The sequence below is a fragment of the Anser cygnoides genome, chromosome 15, assembly GCF_040182565.1.
Source record: "Anser cygnoides isolate HZ-2024a breed goose chromosome 15, Taihu_goose_T2T_genome, whole genome shotgun sequence".
NCBI classification, from domain to species: domain Eukaryota; kingdom Metazoa; phylum Chordata; class Aves; order Anseriformes; family Anatidae; genus Anser; species Anser cygnoides.
In genome coordinates, this window is record NC_089887.1 from 10652674 (window position 1) to 10670109 (window position 17436).

The 17436-nt window shown below is 37.6% G+C and overlaps 1 long non-coding RNA gene across 4 annotated transcripts; it reads right to left on the reverse strand.

Moving 5' to 3' along the window:
• Positions 1-1461: 1461 nt before the first annotated feature.
• On the reverse strand, positions 1462-16598 carry LOC106033433 (uncharacterized). 4 transcript variants are annotated; one of them, XR_010825055.1, is made up of 6 exons: positions 16091-16598; positions 13214-13320; positions 11863-11972; positions 10770-10830; positions 7284-7381; positions 1462-6604 (listed from the first exon to the last, which is right to left on the reverse strand). It is a non-coding gene; the product is annotated as an uncharacterized lncRNA (long non-coding RNA). The 4 variants fall into 4 exon arrangements; XR_010825054.1 differs by having other exon boundaries at positions 1462-7381; positions 16091-16587; XR_001205318.3 differs by lacking the exon at positions 10770-10830 and having other exon boundaries at positions 1462-7381; positions 16091-16578.
• Between the last annotated feature and the right edge of the window lie 838 nt (positions 16599-17436).

A 17436-nucleotide genomic window follows, 5' to 3' on the forward strand; every position in this document is an offset into this window, starting at 1 on the left:
AAGGAATTTTTAATCAAGCCCCACTAGGTAAGGGGATTTAGTCCCTAGCAAAGATGTAAAGAGAGAAGTCCTATATTAAAAGCTGTACTCAGAGTAATGCAAAAAACAATAAAACTGTCTAGTCTGAGTTTCGATGTAGACGGATTTGTTGAAGGGTTGTTTTTGTTTTTTTTTTCTTTTTACTTTCGCAGGCATTGCCATATATGTGTACAAAGTTTACATCTTTCAGATAATATAGGTGTTTCAGCTTTCAGCAGAACTTTAATTTTATGGGAAAACACACCTGAGGAATAACAGACAAAGGAAATTTCCAGGTCTGGACACCTCTGTCAACACTAGTGCTTTACAAAATACTGTACTCAGCAATGCTCAAGTGACAAGTCCAGCTGCCACTGATTTTAACTGAGCTGGGTTTTCCAGAGGCTTTTACTATCTCTCACTCCTTCCTATGGTCTAGTCTGAAGCAATTTCAGGTAGAGGATTCCCTTGCTGCTGGAGAATCATGATTTCAAGCCTACTACGTGACACCTTCCTTTTCTTGTGAAAATAGCTGTGAAGTTCACAACAGTTCCGTTCAAAAGAATCTTAGTGAAATCAGATCTTAAGCTGACAGGTAACTATAATCTCACATGGCATTAATGGAGTCTTCCTCAATTGAAAAAACGTGTCTAATTCTAACACATTTGTTTTGCAGAAAAAAATCAATGCCATTAATACTTTTGTAAACAAGTGGGGTCAGATTCAAACAGTATGACCAACTCATGATAGGGTGCATTAATCAAAAGTCTATCATTTACTATATCATCATTGTGACATTTTTACAAGAATCAATATCCTGGATAACGTCATGCTTTTATTACTAGCTGCCCTTCTAAAACAAGTCCTGTTCCACTCCAAGCCCCATATCTCCACCTTTTTTTGTAGTAAGTGGATGTGATCCTATTGTTATTTTCAGAGAAGTAACTTCATTAAAATTAATACTACTTGAATCCATTGAAATAATTCTCTGCCTACTCACTCAAGGGCATTTGGAATCCAGAGCATTAGGTTGAATTAGTGGCTCACTTTTCCTATTGCTCCACCTGCGATAATCTTTGATATTGCTGGAAGCAATAAACATTACTAATCAAACATTTTATTACTATACAACTAAATTCACTAACGGTTCTAAGTATTTTGTATGAAATAAGCAGTATAGGAAACATGAGGTGGCTCAAGTTTTCTAGGATTTCAATTATTTATTACGTACTTCAGTTAAGTTTCATTTGACGTTTCCTAATCAGAAATCCAACGATCCCTATGACAAATAAAAAGCAAAGAGCGTACAAGCTAATTTAATTTGAAGAGCAAGTCAGTTCAGTTGAACATTGAAATCTATTTTATGTATTTTCAAATGAGCTCATTTGCAAGCAGTAACGTGTCAGTTTCTCCTGCTTGTCCCTCATTTCTCTGTCACCCGTCACAGCAAAAATCATTAAAAGATCAAAATTTAATCACATAGAAATTAAGGTCACTAAGAGGCATACAATGGATGCCACTCCCTTATGCGAATTTGGAAGCTTTCTATTTCTTAGGTTATCAAGCCATTTGAAAAAGCTTATCACCTGCTCACAGAAAAAGTCATAATTTACATGAAAGAAGGATCTCAGCATGCAGTGTTGATAGCAAGGCTCCACAGCCGATTTCTGCTGCAAAGCCTGCCATTGGAGACCAGGATAAAATTTTATTTTGGCTGAGAGCTGGCTAACTGCAAACCTGAACACCATCTTATTTTTTAAGAGCACTCATTCCATTAACATCAAGGTTCAGCAAATAACAGGAGATTTTGCTGCGTTCCTTGTACTGTAACCCCTCAAGGGCAATGGGTTTTCCTCATAAAAATTGTTGTATTCCAAAAGCTTGAGATTTCCTGTGTAGCTGCAATATATTTCAGGTTGCTGTTCTCCAATTACTACTACTGTGCATCTAGAATAATTTCACCACAGTATGAAGTGGGTACCAAATACTATGAAGGCATTTGGGCTGTTGTGTGTCCTCTGTGCTTTTTTGTATGGCTACATAAGACGCAGGGGACAGAAAAGTGCGACAGTTTGTCTCCCACTGTTCACTGTTGAGGTTAAAATATTTATATTCAATTAAAAAAACAACTTCGAAAGCAGAAGTGGCAAGTATCACATGCCACGTGATGAAAGTTTCTCATTTAGATATGCTGACCTCTTTGTCCTGTGCACAGCTACAGTCACTACAAGTTCTGGGGGAGTTTACAGATTTATGTGAACCATAGTTTCAGTTGGTCACTCCAGGCTACGTCTCAAAACGAAATTCCTAACTTTTTAACCAGACCAGAAGATAAAACCAGAAAAAATAATTGCATATGATATGAAAGATCTACTGAAACAGCAGGTTACTGTTTGAACTTCATTGTAAAAATAAGTCCCTTTCAATCTTAAGTTTCTGCTTCCGTCCCAAACAATCAGATTCAGAGATCAAGACAGCTAGAAAAGGCAGCTTCAATACAGTGTTCAAAAACCAAACCTCAAGAGACACTGCCCTCTCCACCTGCAGAAGTGACTATAGCACAACTCCGGGTGTTTGCCAGTGTAGGCCATCATGAAATTGGCAGAGAAGTGGCAGATCCTGACATTTTAATTGAGATGAAAACAGAGAATGAGACTAATGAAGAGGTGGAATATGGGCAATAAAAATGTACCCACATCACATATGCCAAGTAAACAGAAGAATGCCTGGTACCTCAAGCTTTGGTCTTGAGAATAAGGAAAATTGCACAAAATTAGCTGGTGCGTACATTGCAATGGACAGCCTCAAGCAACACACTAATTTGCTGGGTTACAAAGGTTACAGACCACAAAACCCAATTAAGACAAAACTACCTGGAACAGAACTAGCTAAACATGTACATGAAAGAGGTAGTGCACATGCAGGAAGAAAAAGTACAATATACTTGATACTATTTTGTGTCTTTTTTTTTTTGCGCCTTTCTCAAGGGCCAATAACCACAGTGATTAACCATAAGCCCTCCTTGTACCACAAAACTATTTACAGAATTTGTATAAAATGCACTGAAAACAAAAAAAAAGTTTTGTTTGGGTTTTTATTTCTGTTTTTAAACAGTTTCTTCATCTTTTTACGTTCAGAAATGCACTAAAACACCATAGCATTAGACTTCTGGCAAAACAACAACAAAACCACACAAAACACCATACCATAAAACCATGGAGCTTGCACGTACGTACAAGATCGCAGCAGAGTCACCTTACAGCTATTAAGAATTACTTCTCTGTATCCTAAAAGGAATTAGGGAATGGCTTTCACATAGGGAGCCCACAGAATTCAATATTGTTTTTCTCTGCTGACCTGATTACATAAAGTATTAATAGAAGTAGTGAAGGTTATTGCTTAACAGCAACATTAAGAGTTACATCCAAAGTTACATAGTTCCTGTTGATGACTTTTAGCACTTGGTATTAATTTCACCCATTTCTCTGCAATGCATGAAATTCTTATGTATTAATCCATTCAGATGATCTAAAGTGTCTTCCATATAGAAATCTTCAAGTGAAAATTATTTATGAGGTGTCAAGTGAACAGTATTACTGCTGTAGTAGACCAGTAGAGACATGAGACATTAAATTTTAAGAAACCAACACGCCTTTTTAATTAGAAATGCCAACATATGACATTTTTATTCCCAAGAAAATTGATTTATTATAGATCCATTTAATTTTGGGAAAAAGCTGATGAGAGGAATTCTGATTCACAGTCCACAGAGGTAGATTTTCCTAACACAGTGCAGTACAGTTTCTGATCACTCATGCAGAGTAACTTGATATAAATGAAATGCACAAACCCCTGTATATCTGAGTAAGCAGCAGTTGTGTAGAACAACTGATCTCCATCCCCATTCTGAATCCTCATTTCCCACCTGGGACTGTGTAAAGCACTTTTTAAGCAGTCCTTTTAGTAGTTAGAAGAAAACTAATGATTTTGCTACTAAGAGTGATTCCAGTGATCAGCAGCTGAACATTTTGTCAAAATAAGAGACGAATGAAGAATAAACAGAATACACACACTCCTGACTTTCAAAACTTTTATACATGGCAGCATTATCTAAGAAGGGCTATTCATACACAGCAAATAGAACTCCTTCTCCAGCTGTGTAATACTGTCCTTAAGCACTGATCAGATAGACTTAAGAGTTTGTGTTCCTGCGATTTTTTTTTCCCTTTCAAATATCTAAGTAATTCCCTACATTAGGGTACTTAAAACACTGGATTAAACTGCTCTAATCGTCACTGTAAAAGTTAGCCCACTGATTTCAACCATGCTACAAATTTATTTTCTTCCTTAACCAAACTCATAACTGTGAGATATATGACCAAATGGTAGCCTCCCAATAAATTAATTGCAGCGGCTGATAAATCCACATAACCATAGTACAAGAGATAATTCCAGATTGGCATGTGAATTACTATTAACGTGAGGAGGAAAGGATGAGGTACACAATTCACCACTGACCAAAAAAACCCCACCAGGACTAACAGGGTACTGCTCGACTGTTCGGGGCAGTTTGGGGAGCGCTTGAGGCCAAAGCCCACCAGCAGTGATCCCTTCAGTCTGAGTAAAACAAGAGCTGGCTTATTCATATGACTGTGTGACAGTTTATATGAAACTTCGTGTTATTTTTCAACATGTAACAGCAAGTTTGTGTTTGAGCTTCTTTGCAGATAGTCAGTGCTCTCATTTTTGGAAAATATGAATGCTTCTGCAAAACAAACACAGCAAAACCTGCTCATAATGGGCACCAAAGGGACTTCTACTTTTCAACTCTTTGTAGCAGCTGCTTGAATAAAGGAGGGTAATTAGATCCCAGCACTCAGACAGCTGAGATTAACTTACTGTGAGACATAGCTATGCCCCAAGTGAAGAAAGCAAAATAAATAGCACTGGCCTAAGGGTACCTCAGACATACTGACATAGCCTTCATGAGGTATTAGTATGGCAATTTCCACCTATGTGGGATGAACAGGTGAATCTTCTGCTGCAGTGGGGTTGGGATGTACACAGGAAGTGGTGGAGGAGTGATTTGGAGCATCTGAAACATATCTCAACTTGAATATAATATACAGGAAGAGAATCTTCAAGGGAAAGATACAGCAAGAAAGTCATAGCAAAAAAGGGAGACAAAGAAAGAATAATGAAAAAGAGCTAGAAGACTCTTCCAGAATTAGAGGCAAAAAAATAGTCTAAAGGTTCCTTTTGCACCTTCTTTAAATCCAAGTTATTGCTGTTGCACTACAGCTATGACTACACCGGAAGTTTCCCTGTGTCATTGCAAGTGTTTTTGCCCAAATTATATACAATGCACATATTTATTCTTCTGGTGCTTGCTTGCTGTCGTTTAAGTGGCAGTTGTTGCTAACTGTATTTCTGTATTTAGAAGGAACATTCTCCCACAGTTTCCTGTGTTGGAAAATAATCCTTGGACATTTGGCACACAGAAAATTGCAATATATCTGCACAGACACAGGTGAAAATAGAGCAAGTGACAGTACAGCAACACAGGATGGAATCTGTTCAGACCACACGTCAATCATATGGCCTAATTGTGCAGCTGACTTACCTGTAGCTGCATCACTGTGGTTACTTCCAAACTGTTCATTTTGGAAGAACTGCAGGAAAATGTTACAAAAATGATATTTACTAGGCACCACTAGTAAGTATCAAAATCTACTGAATGTAAGTGGAAGATGAAGGCAATAGGAAAAAAAAGACAGTTTGTGTCTTTTCTCCTATTGATATTCTGAGATGCCATTTCAAAAGGGCTTATCTCAAAGCATAGAGACACGTGCTAGAGGCTGGGCATAATTATTTAGGCTCACTGAGTCACAGATGTTACCTTTAAGTGGTTTGTCAGTTGTCATGCACAATCTGACAATCATGCTGAAGAGATGAAGTACAAGCAAGAACTGCACATGTACTTTCTAACTATAGTGCTGTATATTGCACTATTTGAGTACAAATCCAAAGAGCAGCTCTTCAGATTTTTATGCTAGTCAGTCATGAAACTCCAGGAGTACCATATATTCATCTGTGAAACACTGGCCTTTTGGCTTACCCACCAGGACTTACCATACAAGACCTGCAAAGCTACCACGCTTCAACTACAAAGCCAAGGATACGAAATACTCAGAATTGTTATCAATATTTTGCTGTCAGACTATGATGTCATTTCAAAGACATTTTTGCACAAGTCTGTCCTTAACAGACAGTTAATCTAATCTTAACAGCCTGGATATTTCTAGTCATGATGCATTTATAAAACTGTATATGTCACTAATCTAAAAGAGTTCGCAGACACTCTGGAGGACAGAATCAAAATTGTTTTGAAATCTGTTCACTGGCGAACTCCATCTTTTCATGGGATCTGTGATGACAAAAAGAGTCAATCCTAATGCAGTTTGTCATTTCCATATATTTTCAAAGAGGTCCTTACAGTGTTCTTAACTTTTTTTTTTTTTAATACCGCAGCTATGCCTGATTAAGGTAGATAAACATATTCAGAATAATTCACCTCAATTCATTCCTATAAGGAAAATAAAGTGGAAAAAAAAAGTGTTTTAAGCATACTTGCCCCTAACACATGCCAGAAACTATGTACTAGTAACAGTTGCTTTGAATACCTTAAAAGAATACTGGCTGGACACCCGAAAAACAGTTTTAACTTCTTCATTTAAGCCTCTGAATCCCTGAAGCCAAACACTTCACTCAGAAAATATTGTAAATTTCTTAAATAAACAAGTTTATCATATTTAAATATAACTGCACAATTTTAAGAAATATTTAATACATTTAGTCTCCTGACATGAGAGGACAGATCTTGCTCAAGCTTTCAGTGGACACTGACTTTAAAAATATGTATCAGCCAGCTAGCTTGAAACATGATTATTCTTAACATGAAATTTGGCCATTTCCTGCACTGAGATATTGAATATTCAGTACAAAACAAAATGACAAAACACAAAAAACACCTTAGTAACTCCAACTTACAGGTATTATTAACAGTTGAATCATCACAAGGTACCTTTGGATAGTTATAAAAAACAGACTGCATAAAAATTCACAAGCTGTTTTCAAATTTAAAACAAATAAAGTCCCTGCAAAATAACAAGTTAAACATGCAAATTCTTCTAGTTACAGGCTTTAAAGTTAAACAAATAAATCATCCTCTGAACTCAGTTTAGGAGAAATTAAAATTCTTTCACCTGAGAATTCATTTGGGGTTATTGTTCATCGTTTCCAATGCCACTGCCTCCTTTGGGCTTCTTTTTGTAAGAACCTTCCAGTCAGGAAGTATACAGTCCTAGTGATAACAAAAAGTAAATAGATTAAACACGTTATATTATGGTAACATAATTTACAAAAATCAATAGAAAAGTATCCCAGAGGATACTCAATATGTCGTATCAAATTAAACGGAAATGCAAAAACTACCTTTCTGCTTTCTAAGTGCAGAATGAGTCCATGCCAGAAGTGTACATTCCTTCAAAGGACACATCTGACACAAGAGTCCTAAGTTACTAATGGATAGAGAGAACAGTGAATTAAAGACTTGCAAATTAGGCAAGATTGGGAAATGTAATTTAGATGATGGAGTATCTTTGGGGTTTTCACTGAAAAGGAACATACGGAACATATAGACAATCAGTGTCAGATTAACATCTAGATACGATAGGATCACTGAATACACTCCTGCACCATTCAATACTGTTTCATCACACCATGCCCATAAGGTACCTTCCAAATAATTCTTATCAGAGAATGAGCTAATTAACTGAGCAGAAAGACATTCAGAAACTCCTGTCAGTATAATTCAATGATTGAATCTGGCACATAGATTTTAATGTTTTTTTTGAAAAAAATAGGTAAGATTTTCAGTTAGTGTATGTTAAGTAGAGATTTACAGATTTCAAAGGCTAACAGTTTATACTACCTAGGATCTGGACAACTATTTCAACAAGTAATGTTTAACTGAAGACTTAACAGATGTTAGTCTCCTCTCTCAAAATCCAAAGGCAAGGAAAAATACCTTCCAAAACAGTCCTGTTTACAATTTTGTCTCAAGGGAGGAAAAAAAAAAACTTCACTAAAAAGAAATCAAGAAAAACAGTTTCCTATTCACAGGAGCTAATTATGTTTACCAAAAAAAAGGAAAAAACTCAGAAATGACTTTCAGTAAAATGCAAATAGTAGCAGAGGGAGATAAATAAAACCCAATAGAATTGCTTGGTGCGATGTTGCAATCACAGCTTTAAGGAGCTGAAAGAGAATAAAAAGAAAGCTGCTTTCCAATAACACAGAAATAGTGCAACAACTAGCCAGTCAACAGAGGCAGAAAATGGGTAACCAGAGGAGAGTGACAAAATCGGCTTTTACTGACATAGAGAGAAAAAGAAGATAAAAAGGGAGCAGAAGACACTGATGCAAAGAAGTATTTGTAAACACCAGATAAAGAACAGCTGAAGGCAATAACTCAGGCTATAACATGGCTGATAAAGCAGCCCTGCAACATTCTAATCACCTGCAGTCCCCGGACTCCCTTTTTTGAGAGGAACAAATAACTCATCATTTTCATAGAGCAGTAAATTTTGTGCATAACTTTGAAGTGCTCAAATAAGATGTTTCCCTTAGGAATGCAGATAGTTTCCAAGTAACTGAGAAATGGACACTGGAAATAGAATCACAACGCAGTTTGGATAGAAAAATTCCCATATGGAGAGACTCCAACAGCATGGAACTTCATCATTATTAGACTCCTCCTGGTGCCCAGAAGCAGCATCACTTATACTGTTTGACCCCTCACTGGTAATTTCTTATCGTTCCACCTCACCTAAACGTGAAGAGGGGATGTAATATAAGAGAAGAACAATCAGACACACATTATAAGAAAGAAGTCTCTCACAGCTACCTAAGGATACACAAAATTCAGCAAAGGATTTTTCAGAGGTATTTGAGCATTTTAACTTGCATCCTTCCTAAAGAGCAGACAAGTCTCAAACAGATTTACATGTAACCAGTCTCCCACCCATACGTTTGGTCAAATAAGGGCTTCAGAACCCACCTAAAGGGACATGAATCTAGCTAAAACAGTATGGCCAAGGCCCAGAAGGAAATGTCACTTCAATACTATTAAAACCTGTCTCTAAGCATTTGCCTTCATTGTGTTTAAGTGATTCTGAAGCACAGAGAAATATATGGATGGACACTGGGCCAATAATAAATTCAATAGCAACGTAGCCTCAGAATGCAGATGGATGAAAAACGTGTTAGAAACATATTAGGCACAATAAAATAATTGAACTTTAGTCTCTGAATAATTACTTTGTTACTAACTGACATTAATTGCACCTTTCCTCTCAAATTTCTGTGAAGTTATTCTCAATCGCATAGTTTCTAATTTGCTCAAAGCCTTGTGAAGCAGCAGCCTGTGCGGTACCACAGGGCAATGCTTCCCATAGCTCCCCCCTGTTCCATTCTAAATGACTCTTCTTTGCACAGATTTCATCCCTCTTTTCTATACATGTATATGAGAAGTAGAGACTTTATACCTACTAAAGACTTTTGTCATTTAGATAGCATATCAAATGTTAAAGCTGGTGTTAAGGAAGAATAAGAATTCAGAGGTTGGAGAAGGCATTCTAGTTGTTGCTATACATAAGAATATCCACGCATACTCCCATTAACAGTAACAAAAAAAAAAATAATAGAGGTTTCAGTCTCTTCTCTGATCATACAGTTCTAAAACTGTCCCAGAACTGACAAACAGCATGCAATTAAATGAACTAGGTCAGAACAGGAACAGAATAGGGATCAGATCTCTAAACCTCTCTGGAAAGTGCCATACCTGCACACATGTTGATAGGACAGTTCCCTTTACTACAGTGATTATATTGCAAACCATTTACAACTCTTTCCTAGACTAACAAAAAAATAAATGCACTTGAATAGAGCTTCATTCACTGAGAGCCTACCAGTTCTTTTTGCACAAATTCTTCAATTCATAAGAGATTCCTAAGTATTTCCACTGGTCTGTTTGGTCCTTTGCTTAAAAGTAATCACAGTAAATTTTTTTTTGTACATCTGGCAAAATTGCACCAAACTTATTACACATAGCAGAAGACTATGTTTTAGCAGTTAGCAATACATCATATTTTATTGTGGGTAACAGCAAAATTCAGTTGTGGCTGTCCCAAAACTCTCTATAAACAGACAATCATTCCCACTCTTACAACTCCTGCCTTTTGCTTCTTCAGTTATATTTACATTCCAAGAGAAGCCAAGATAAACACAATTAGGTGACACTAAGTAATTTTTAGGGACTAAATCATTCAACATGAACAAAAACGACAATATAAGACACAATCCATGTGTGTATGCAGATTTTGTTTGCGTGTGTTGGTTGTTTTTTTTAATAGGTTTTTCTGCTAGATTTCTGATCTGGAAACTGTGTATTGGGAGCCTTAGATCAAGATGCTTAACAGTTACATTTAATGAAAAGAACACGGGGTGATGGGTGGTTTAATACCCTTATTGAGCATTGATCAGTTATTAGGAGAATCTTGAAGCATAGCAGCAGCAGGTCCTTGTTTTGAACCATTTTGACCAACAGAAAGACTTGGACGTGGTCTGTTCTACAAGGAAGAAAATATTGTTTTCCAGCATGCCGTATGTGATTTGGTGTTCTTTGTTACCTTGTGTATTTTTTTGCAAGACGCCTGCCAATTTAGCATGGTAGCAAGTCTCCAGCAGAAACTGCAAATGGAAAAAGAGCTGTAACCTAGGAAACTTTTCTACACTAGCACTTCTTATGCTCTGAGTGAAGAAGAGTCAGTTGAAAGAACCCACAACTCTCAAATTCAAGTCAAACATGAAAATTTTGCAGTTATCAAGTCTTAACTTGCTGAGATTCACTGTGCCTGTTTTAAGTTAAAAATGTCCCCCTGTACAAGGGCAGAAATCTACCCCACTTGCATATCTTTTTAGAGCCTGCCTAAATCCAATATTTTTATTGTGCACCCATCATTTGACTAATTATCTTTCCCTCCAATTAACCACAATTTTCTAGTTCAGTTGAATTTACAATGTTTCCCATAGTCTCCTGAGAACTCAAGATTTGAACAGTGCTATTGCCACACATCAGTTGACCTTAGATACACTGGGTTGGTTTATTGATGAAGTATCAGGGTACCATTAGGATGAGAGGTACACAACAAATATTCCTATAGCCATCAGAGCTTGTTTCTGCCACAATATTTAAATCTTCAATGCATACCTTAAGCATATATTCAGGTTTTATTAAACTTACGTACTTAGTCAAGCATTTAAAGGTAAAACTCAAGCTTAGAATTATTGAAGAGTAAGTGCTAGGTGATTATTAAATCTCTTATCTGTAAAACATGCAGCTTGTTTTTGATAACTAATATTCACAGCTTTAAAGAGACATGCAGCAAAATAAGCAAGCTACTTAATCATGGGATGCACACATTTTTCATCCTCCTTTCGAACAAGCCAGTAAATCACAGCAGTGGTGCTTTCCTACTGTTTTCTTACTGCTCTAACCTATGTGTGCTTATTTCCAAGGACGTTCTCTGAACTTTCTATCTTTTTGTACAGCAACATTGTTAAAAGAACATCTAAAGTAAAAGAGTAAACGACTTTGTTGGTTTAAATCCTAGAGAAAGTTTTAAAAAATTAGATCGGTAGAGGAACAGTATCTCTTCTTTTGGAATCTGCTACAACAGCGGGTGGGGGGGATATGACACCAAGATATGAAGTATTAAGTACCTTCCAAGGTCTGAAGTCATAATACAGCCACATTTGCAACTGTATTCTCCAGCTCCACACGAGTGTCCATGTAGGGTTTCTCCTCACTGTGGACTGCAGTCCTCCCCAACCTTTGTCATGGCAAAGTCAATACTCAACATTACCTCTTCATTTGCTTGCAAACTTTACAAGTACGCTAAAATTCCCCTACTATTAAGCCAGCAACACTAGAACATTGATTTCTTATAATAAGTCAACCTAAAAAAAGTAAACTTTTAACATTTATTCTCCTCAGGTGTTTCATAGTTGTTAAAGAAAAAAAGACAAATTTAATCATAAGGATAGTGCTGAAAGATCACTGAGTTGATAAAAAAAATGCTTGAAGGTTTTCCAAGGCATAGGACTGCGTCACTTAAGCATTTAATTCCTATTGGTCTTAATAGAACTCAGGCACTTCTGCTCCTTCATGGATCTGAAACTTACATTCTTAAGGCCTTTCAATCATGGTGAAAAAATATACCCTATGACTTGCTAAATAAGTTCACTCTACGTTGTATTTATGTCAGCTTTCATATGGGCAATGCTAGTGAAGAGAACAGCAATCATTTTCATGTAGCTTGGGGCTTGAAACAAGCTCCCACTTATACAGGAGTAAATTCAGGGTAATTCCATTTACTTCATTTGATTGGATCTGGCCTCTTGCCTCTGACACTGCCTGTGGTAACAACTGTAGTGTAACATTTTTTTCCCCTCCAAAATAAGATTGCATTTTAAGGAGAATGCTTACTAAGAGGAATGTCAAGTTTTTGTACCATTTAGAGATTGCTAGCCTATGTGGATATTTAAGCAGAAGCAACCAAAATTATATTTCATGAAGGAGAGAGGGAAAATTATGCAGTCACAATGCCCACTAGAGAATACCTGCCCTGTATACACACAGTAAATCCCATCACCACAAATAACAGCAGCAAAAAAGGAAGTCTAACCACATAAGATGCCTGTAGTTATGTCATCACAAAAACTATATTGACAAGGGCAGAAAGAATTGTGCTAAGGCTTAATACTCTAGTAGTTAAGATCAAAAAAAGTCCAATACCAAAACATCTTTCCTGGCATGGCGAATTATTTTTACTTCTTGTTTGCTCCGACATAACTATTCCCAGTGGCAGCCTGCCAGGCAGGAGCAGGTGTACAGCTGTTCCTGTGCCAGGTAATACATTGCCAGAAAGGGGAGCCAATCCTGAGTACTTAAAAAACACCTTCTACCACCCCTTTAGCAGAAATTCGAATTTGGCATATCTTTGTGTCACCACTCTTGAAAATTTTGGTTTTGCTAATTAAAAATACAAATAGTCCATAATACCTTACTTACAGTTCCCTGTGATAATTATTCTTTCCACTGAAAATTATGGCAACTGGAATCCTCTGCACCACAGTACATACTGCAAACGCCAAGAAAGAAATCAAAGTGTGTCATCACTGTTGATAGAAGGATAAATATAGTTGAAGTCAGATTAATATTTCCAAGATTACTCATTTCTACTTCAAAAGAGAAGCAAAGATCATGTGCAAAATGACAGCTACCCATCTGGGACTAGAAAAGTCACCATATGGATGTCTTTTTTCTAATTATAGATAAATTTCTGAACTAAGGGATTTAAAAGTAGAGATTTGTTAGTTCAAAAATATACTTCCTCTCCTCCCTCATTCAGGCAGTCCTTTGGTGCTGGCTAATCAATCAAGCAAAGCTTTAGGAGCTTTGCTTCACCTTTAAGAAGAGAGATTTTTCCTACTTTGTGTAATACACAGTCATTTTTGTAGCCCTATTAGAGGAAATTTGTTGCTTTTTTTTTTTTAAAATAGGCCAGAAGAACACTTATAATCCTTTAGCCTAATGTCCTCCATATCAGAGGCAATGAGATTTCCTTACATGAACTCCTTACCTATGCGTAATATCTTTACCTGAACACTGAACCATACCTTTACCATATCTTTACCTGAACCATACACTCCTGAAAAACATCCCAAGTAGATTAAAAGATATTCCAATAACATAATTATCACCCAAGGTAAGCTGTTCCACGAGCAATTAATTTACATAAATGATTAAGTATGTATTCTTAACTTCGTGCAAGTTGGTTCTTTTTCCACTACAAGATTAATTTTTGTTGTATTTTGTCTGCTGAATTGACTGATTAATCCTCTATCAAATTACTGAATGGGATGCATGTATTTATAAACCAATCATATTCTTCTTCAGAGCTTTGGTTTGATACACTAATAAAGTGGGCTTCTTGACCTTGGGACATGTTTTCTATACTTTACATTAAGGGTGGGGAAAAAAAAAAGCTCCTCTGAACCCTGCAGCTTTTGGCCTCCCTCTAGAACTGCAAACACTACATAATATTCCAATAGCAATTATAGCTGTGCCAACTGCAGAGGCTGAACAGTCTTTTCATGCCTGCTTAGCATTTCATAGCATTTATACATGGATTATATTAGCCTTTTTGTCATCAAGGTAGAAATTAACTTCAGCACATAAAGGTAGCTGATATGAAGGAAACTGCAGGAGTAGTCAACGGGGACAAACAGGCTTTTTCTAGAAGCCCAGAGCACACATGCCACGCTCATGACGTCCAGGGTAGCCTCTTTTTCCCCCCTCTACTGGCTATGCTAAGTTAGGCAGAACAAGTACACTGAATATCATCCCCTCTCCAGGGGGAGTTTAAGACACATAACAGCATCTTTGGCTGCACTTAACGCACATGAACCAGCAAATTTCTGGTTACCATACAAGTCAGCATGTATAAAAACATTTTTTATTTTTTAAGCTTTTTTCCTTCGGTCCTGGTAAAGTCTCACATTCTGTCCATAGTTAAACTGAGCACCTACCACTGTTACACACAAGATTAGTCCCTGTACCTGCCCTAGACATACCTGAATATCCACCTCACACATTGCGAACAGTTGTATTGTGAATAGTTGTCTGACATCTATACAAGCAGTGAGATAGAGGTTGAAATAGCTGATGGAAATGGCAAATGCACCTGACCCATTTAGTTTATATAATATAGCAACTTCACTTTGCTGTTGTCTCAGGAGCTAGTGCTTCCAAGAAAGGAGGCTGCCTGGAGGATCAGGGAAGGTGCTTTCAGCAGCTCGTGAGCAAGAGCCTATGCTCCAGCTGCTCCCATTTCTTTCCCCCACAGCCCAAGTGAGGGAGGGGAAAAACAAACAAACAAAAAAAAAAAACAACAAACGGAAAGAAAACAATTCTTATGTGACTTCAAATACGTGTGACAATGATCTAGCACAGTGACTGTCCACTGAGTAACATAGTTCTCAATTTGAGCATGATCGAAATGGATTTCACATCTTTTATCTGGGCCATGATCCTTATTCCATTAAGGAGCTGGTCTAATACAGCATTTTTTCCTCTAGCTGTAATACTGCACCACTTCACTGTGAGATTTAGCACAGTCCTCATAACTGGAGCCTTATTTCCAGTCATGTTGTTACAAACATCTTAGTGTCTCATACTTTATCCGCACCATGAGATCTGGAAGTTTAACCATGCATAAAAACCTTTTGGCTGTTGCAATAACACTCTGAAATGAAGCATGTCCGTTTCCACACAGGCCACAGCACACAAAGCCATCTTATACCACTTTACTCCTATTAGCTTCAGGTTTTCCTCTACTTATGATAGAGTTTTACACCCTTGCTTTCAATAAGCCAAATTACAACACACAAATAATACAGTCCTTCAGGGAGGGAAAAAAAAAATGAAGAAAAAAAAAGCCTCTGATTTCCTAGAGGAAAGAGCAAAAAGTTACTCAGAACAAGCTACTGCACTGAAGCCTTATGGAGGATGATCTAAAATTCAGCTTCACACTCAGTCTAACATCTATCCCATGACCAGGAGTAGTAGCTCTCCTTTGCAAAATAGTCGTAAATGCCCTGAAATCCTATGTCTATGTTCTAAGGTATCTGCTTTTGAACACAAAACTAACCCGCATTTGCCCTAGTCCCCTCCCCCCACATGGCCTCAGCAGCCACCTTAGCTCACAAGACCCTACTATATTCAAACTCCACCCATTTTCCTGAGGAATGGTTTTTCCCTCCCCTCAGGCCCTGAAAAAAAATATCAATTATATTATCATTCTGTTATAGCTCCCTATTAATTTTAGTCTCACTGTGGCTCTCTATTAAATCCTCAGCCCTTTCAAATGCTTCTAGAATCACTTACAGATAAAGCAGTCAAGCTCCCACTGCTCAATACGCATGCAGTGCAGTTTCCATAGCTCAGCAGTAGACCAACCCCTCCAAAACCATAGCGAGTTAGACAGCAGGGTACAGGCACCTTCTTTTACATCTTTTCCATGGCTGCTGAAAAACAGGCTCCAGCTTTTCTGGGCTGACTATTTCTGTGCCCTCAAGCCCAGCCTCCTGCAGAGCTTCTTCACCTGAACTGCCCACAGCTACCCCCGGAGCCCCCTGACAGGGCCCAGGTCCCACCTTCCCCACCTGCAGCCTTTTGTGTCTCATCCCCTTCAGCTGGGACTTCTAGCATTTTCTTTGGAAGGCTCAAATTAGATTGAGGCCTAGTCATTTTCACAAAAAGCTTGATGGGGGGAGGAGGGAGAGGGATGTGGGTGTAGTAACACAGAGTTTTTGAATATGTTGCTTTGAAAATCATAGTGAGATGCACAGAAAGGCATGAGAGGTCCCAGGTTTCACAATAAGACCCCCAACCATTAATACAATGACCAAAGAGCTGCCTAATGATGACATCTACAGAAACATTCAGGATAAGCTCCTGAAAACCTCACCTTTCATGGGAGTCGGTAGTTTGCATGCTCCTGAGAGGCTCTATCTGCTTCCACCTGAAGTTACAAGGCAGAACTTCAGGCACAGCACAAACTTCTGTATCCCCCACTTTGGCTTTGTTCTCTACCAGGCCAGCGTCTAAGCCAGATGATAATGCAGCAGATAATGCTTTAGAGCAAGTTTGTCCAAGCATTTTAATAAAAATATCTAGTATTTTATGCTGATACATATGGCAAACTAACTTGTAGGAAGCTAAAATCCGATTTGCAGATTTCCCAGAGATGTCACTGAGTTGCAATAGAAATTGGGTTAGTTCTTTGCTACTTCTCAGAAACTTTATTTTGCTGATGATGGTTTCTTTTGCACTCAACAGTAGGGCTATTAGAACTAGCTGAGAAATATAACACAAATTTAACATTTTCTACTGAAGAAAATATCTTGCCTAATCCTCTGATGTTTTCCTCTGTCTTAACATGAGGGGAAAGGAAGGAGGAAATCCTTTAGAAGAAGAGACTAAAAGGGAATTTTTGCCTGTTTGGCCTTATAAACATTGGCATTGATGGAGTTAAGGGACTGGCACTACCAAGCTGTTTAGATGGGAAAAATAAATACATAAATAAATAAGCACAATGTGAATCATTACAACTCCAAGAAAAGAAGATATATTTGAAAATGAACAACAGCATATGCTTATGCTTCCTTAAAATTAGCTTTGGGCCACTTGTTTTTATCCCACAATAATACCAAGCATGAAACAAAAGAAAG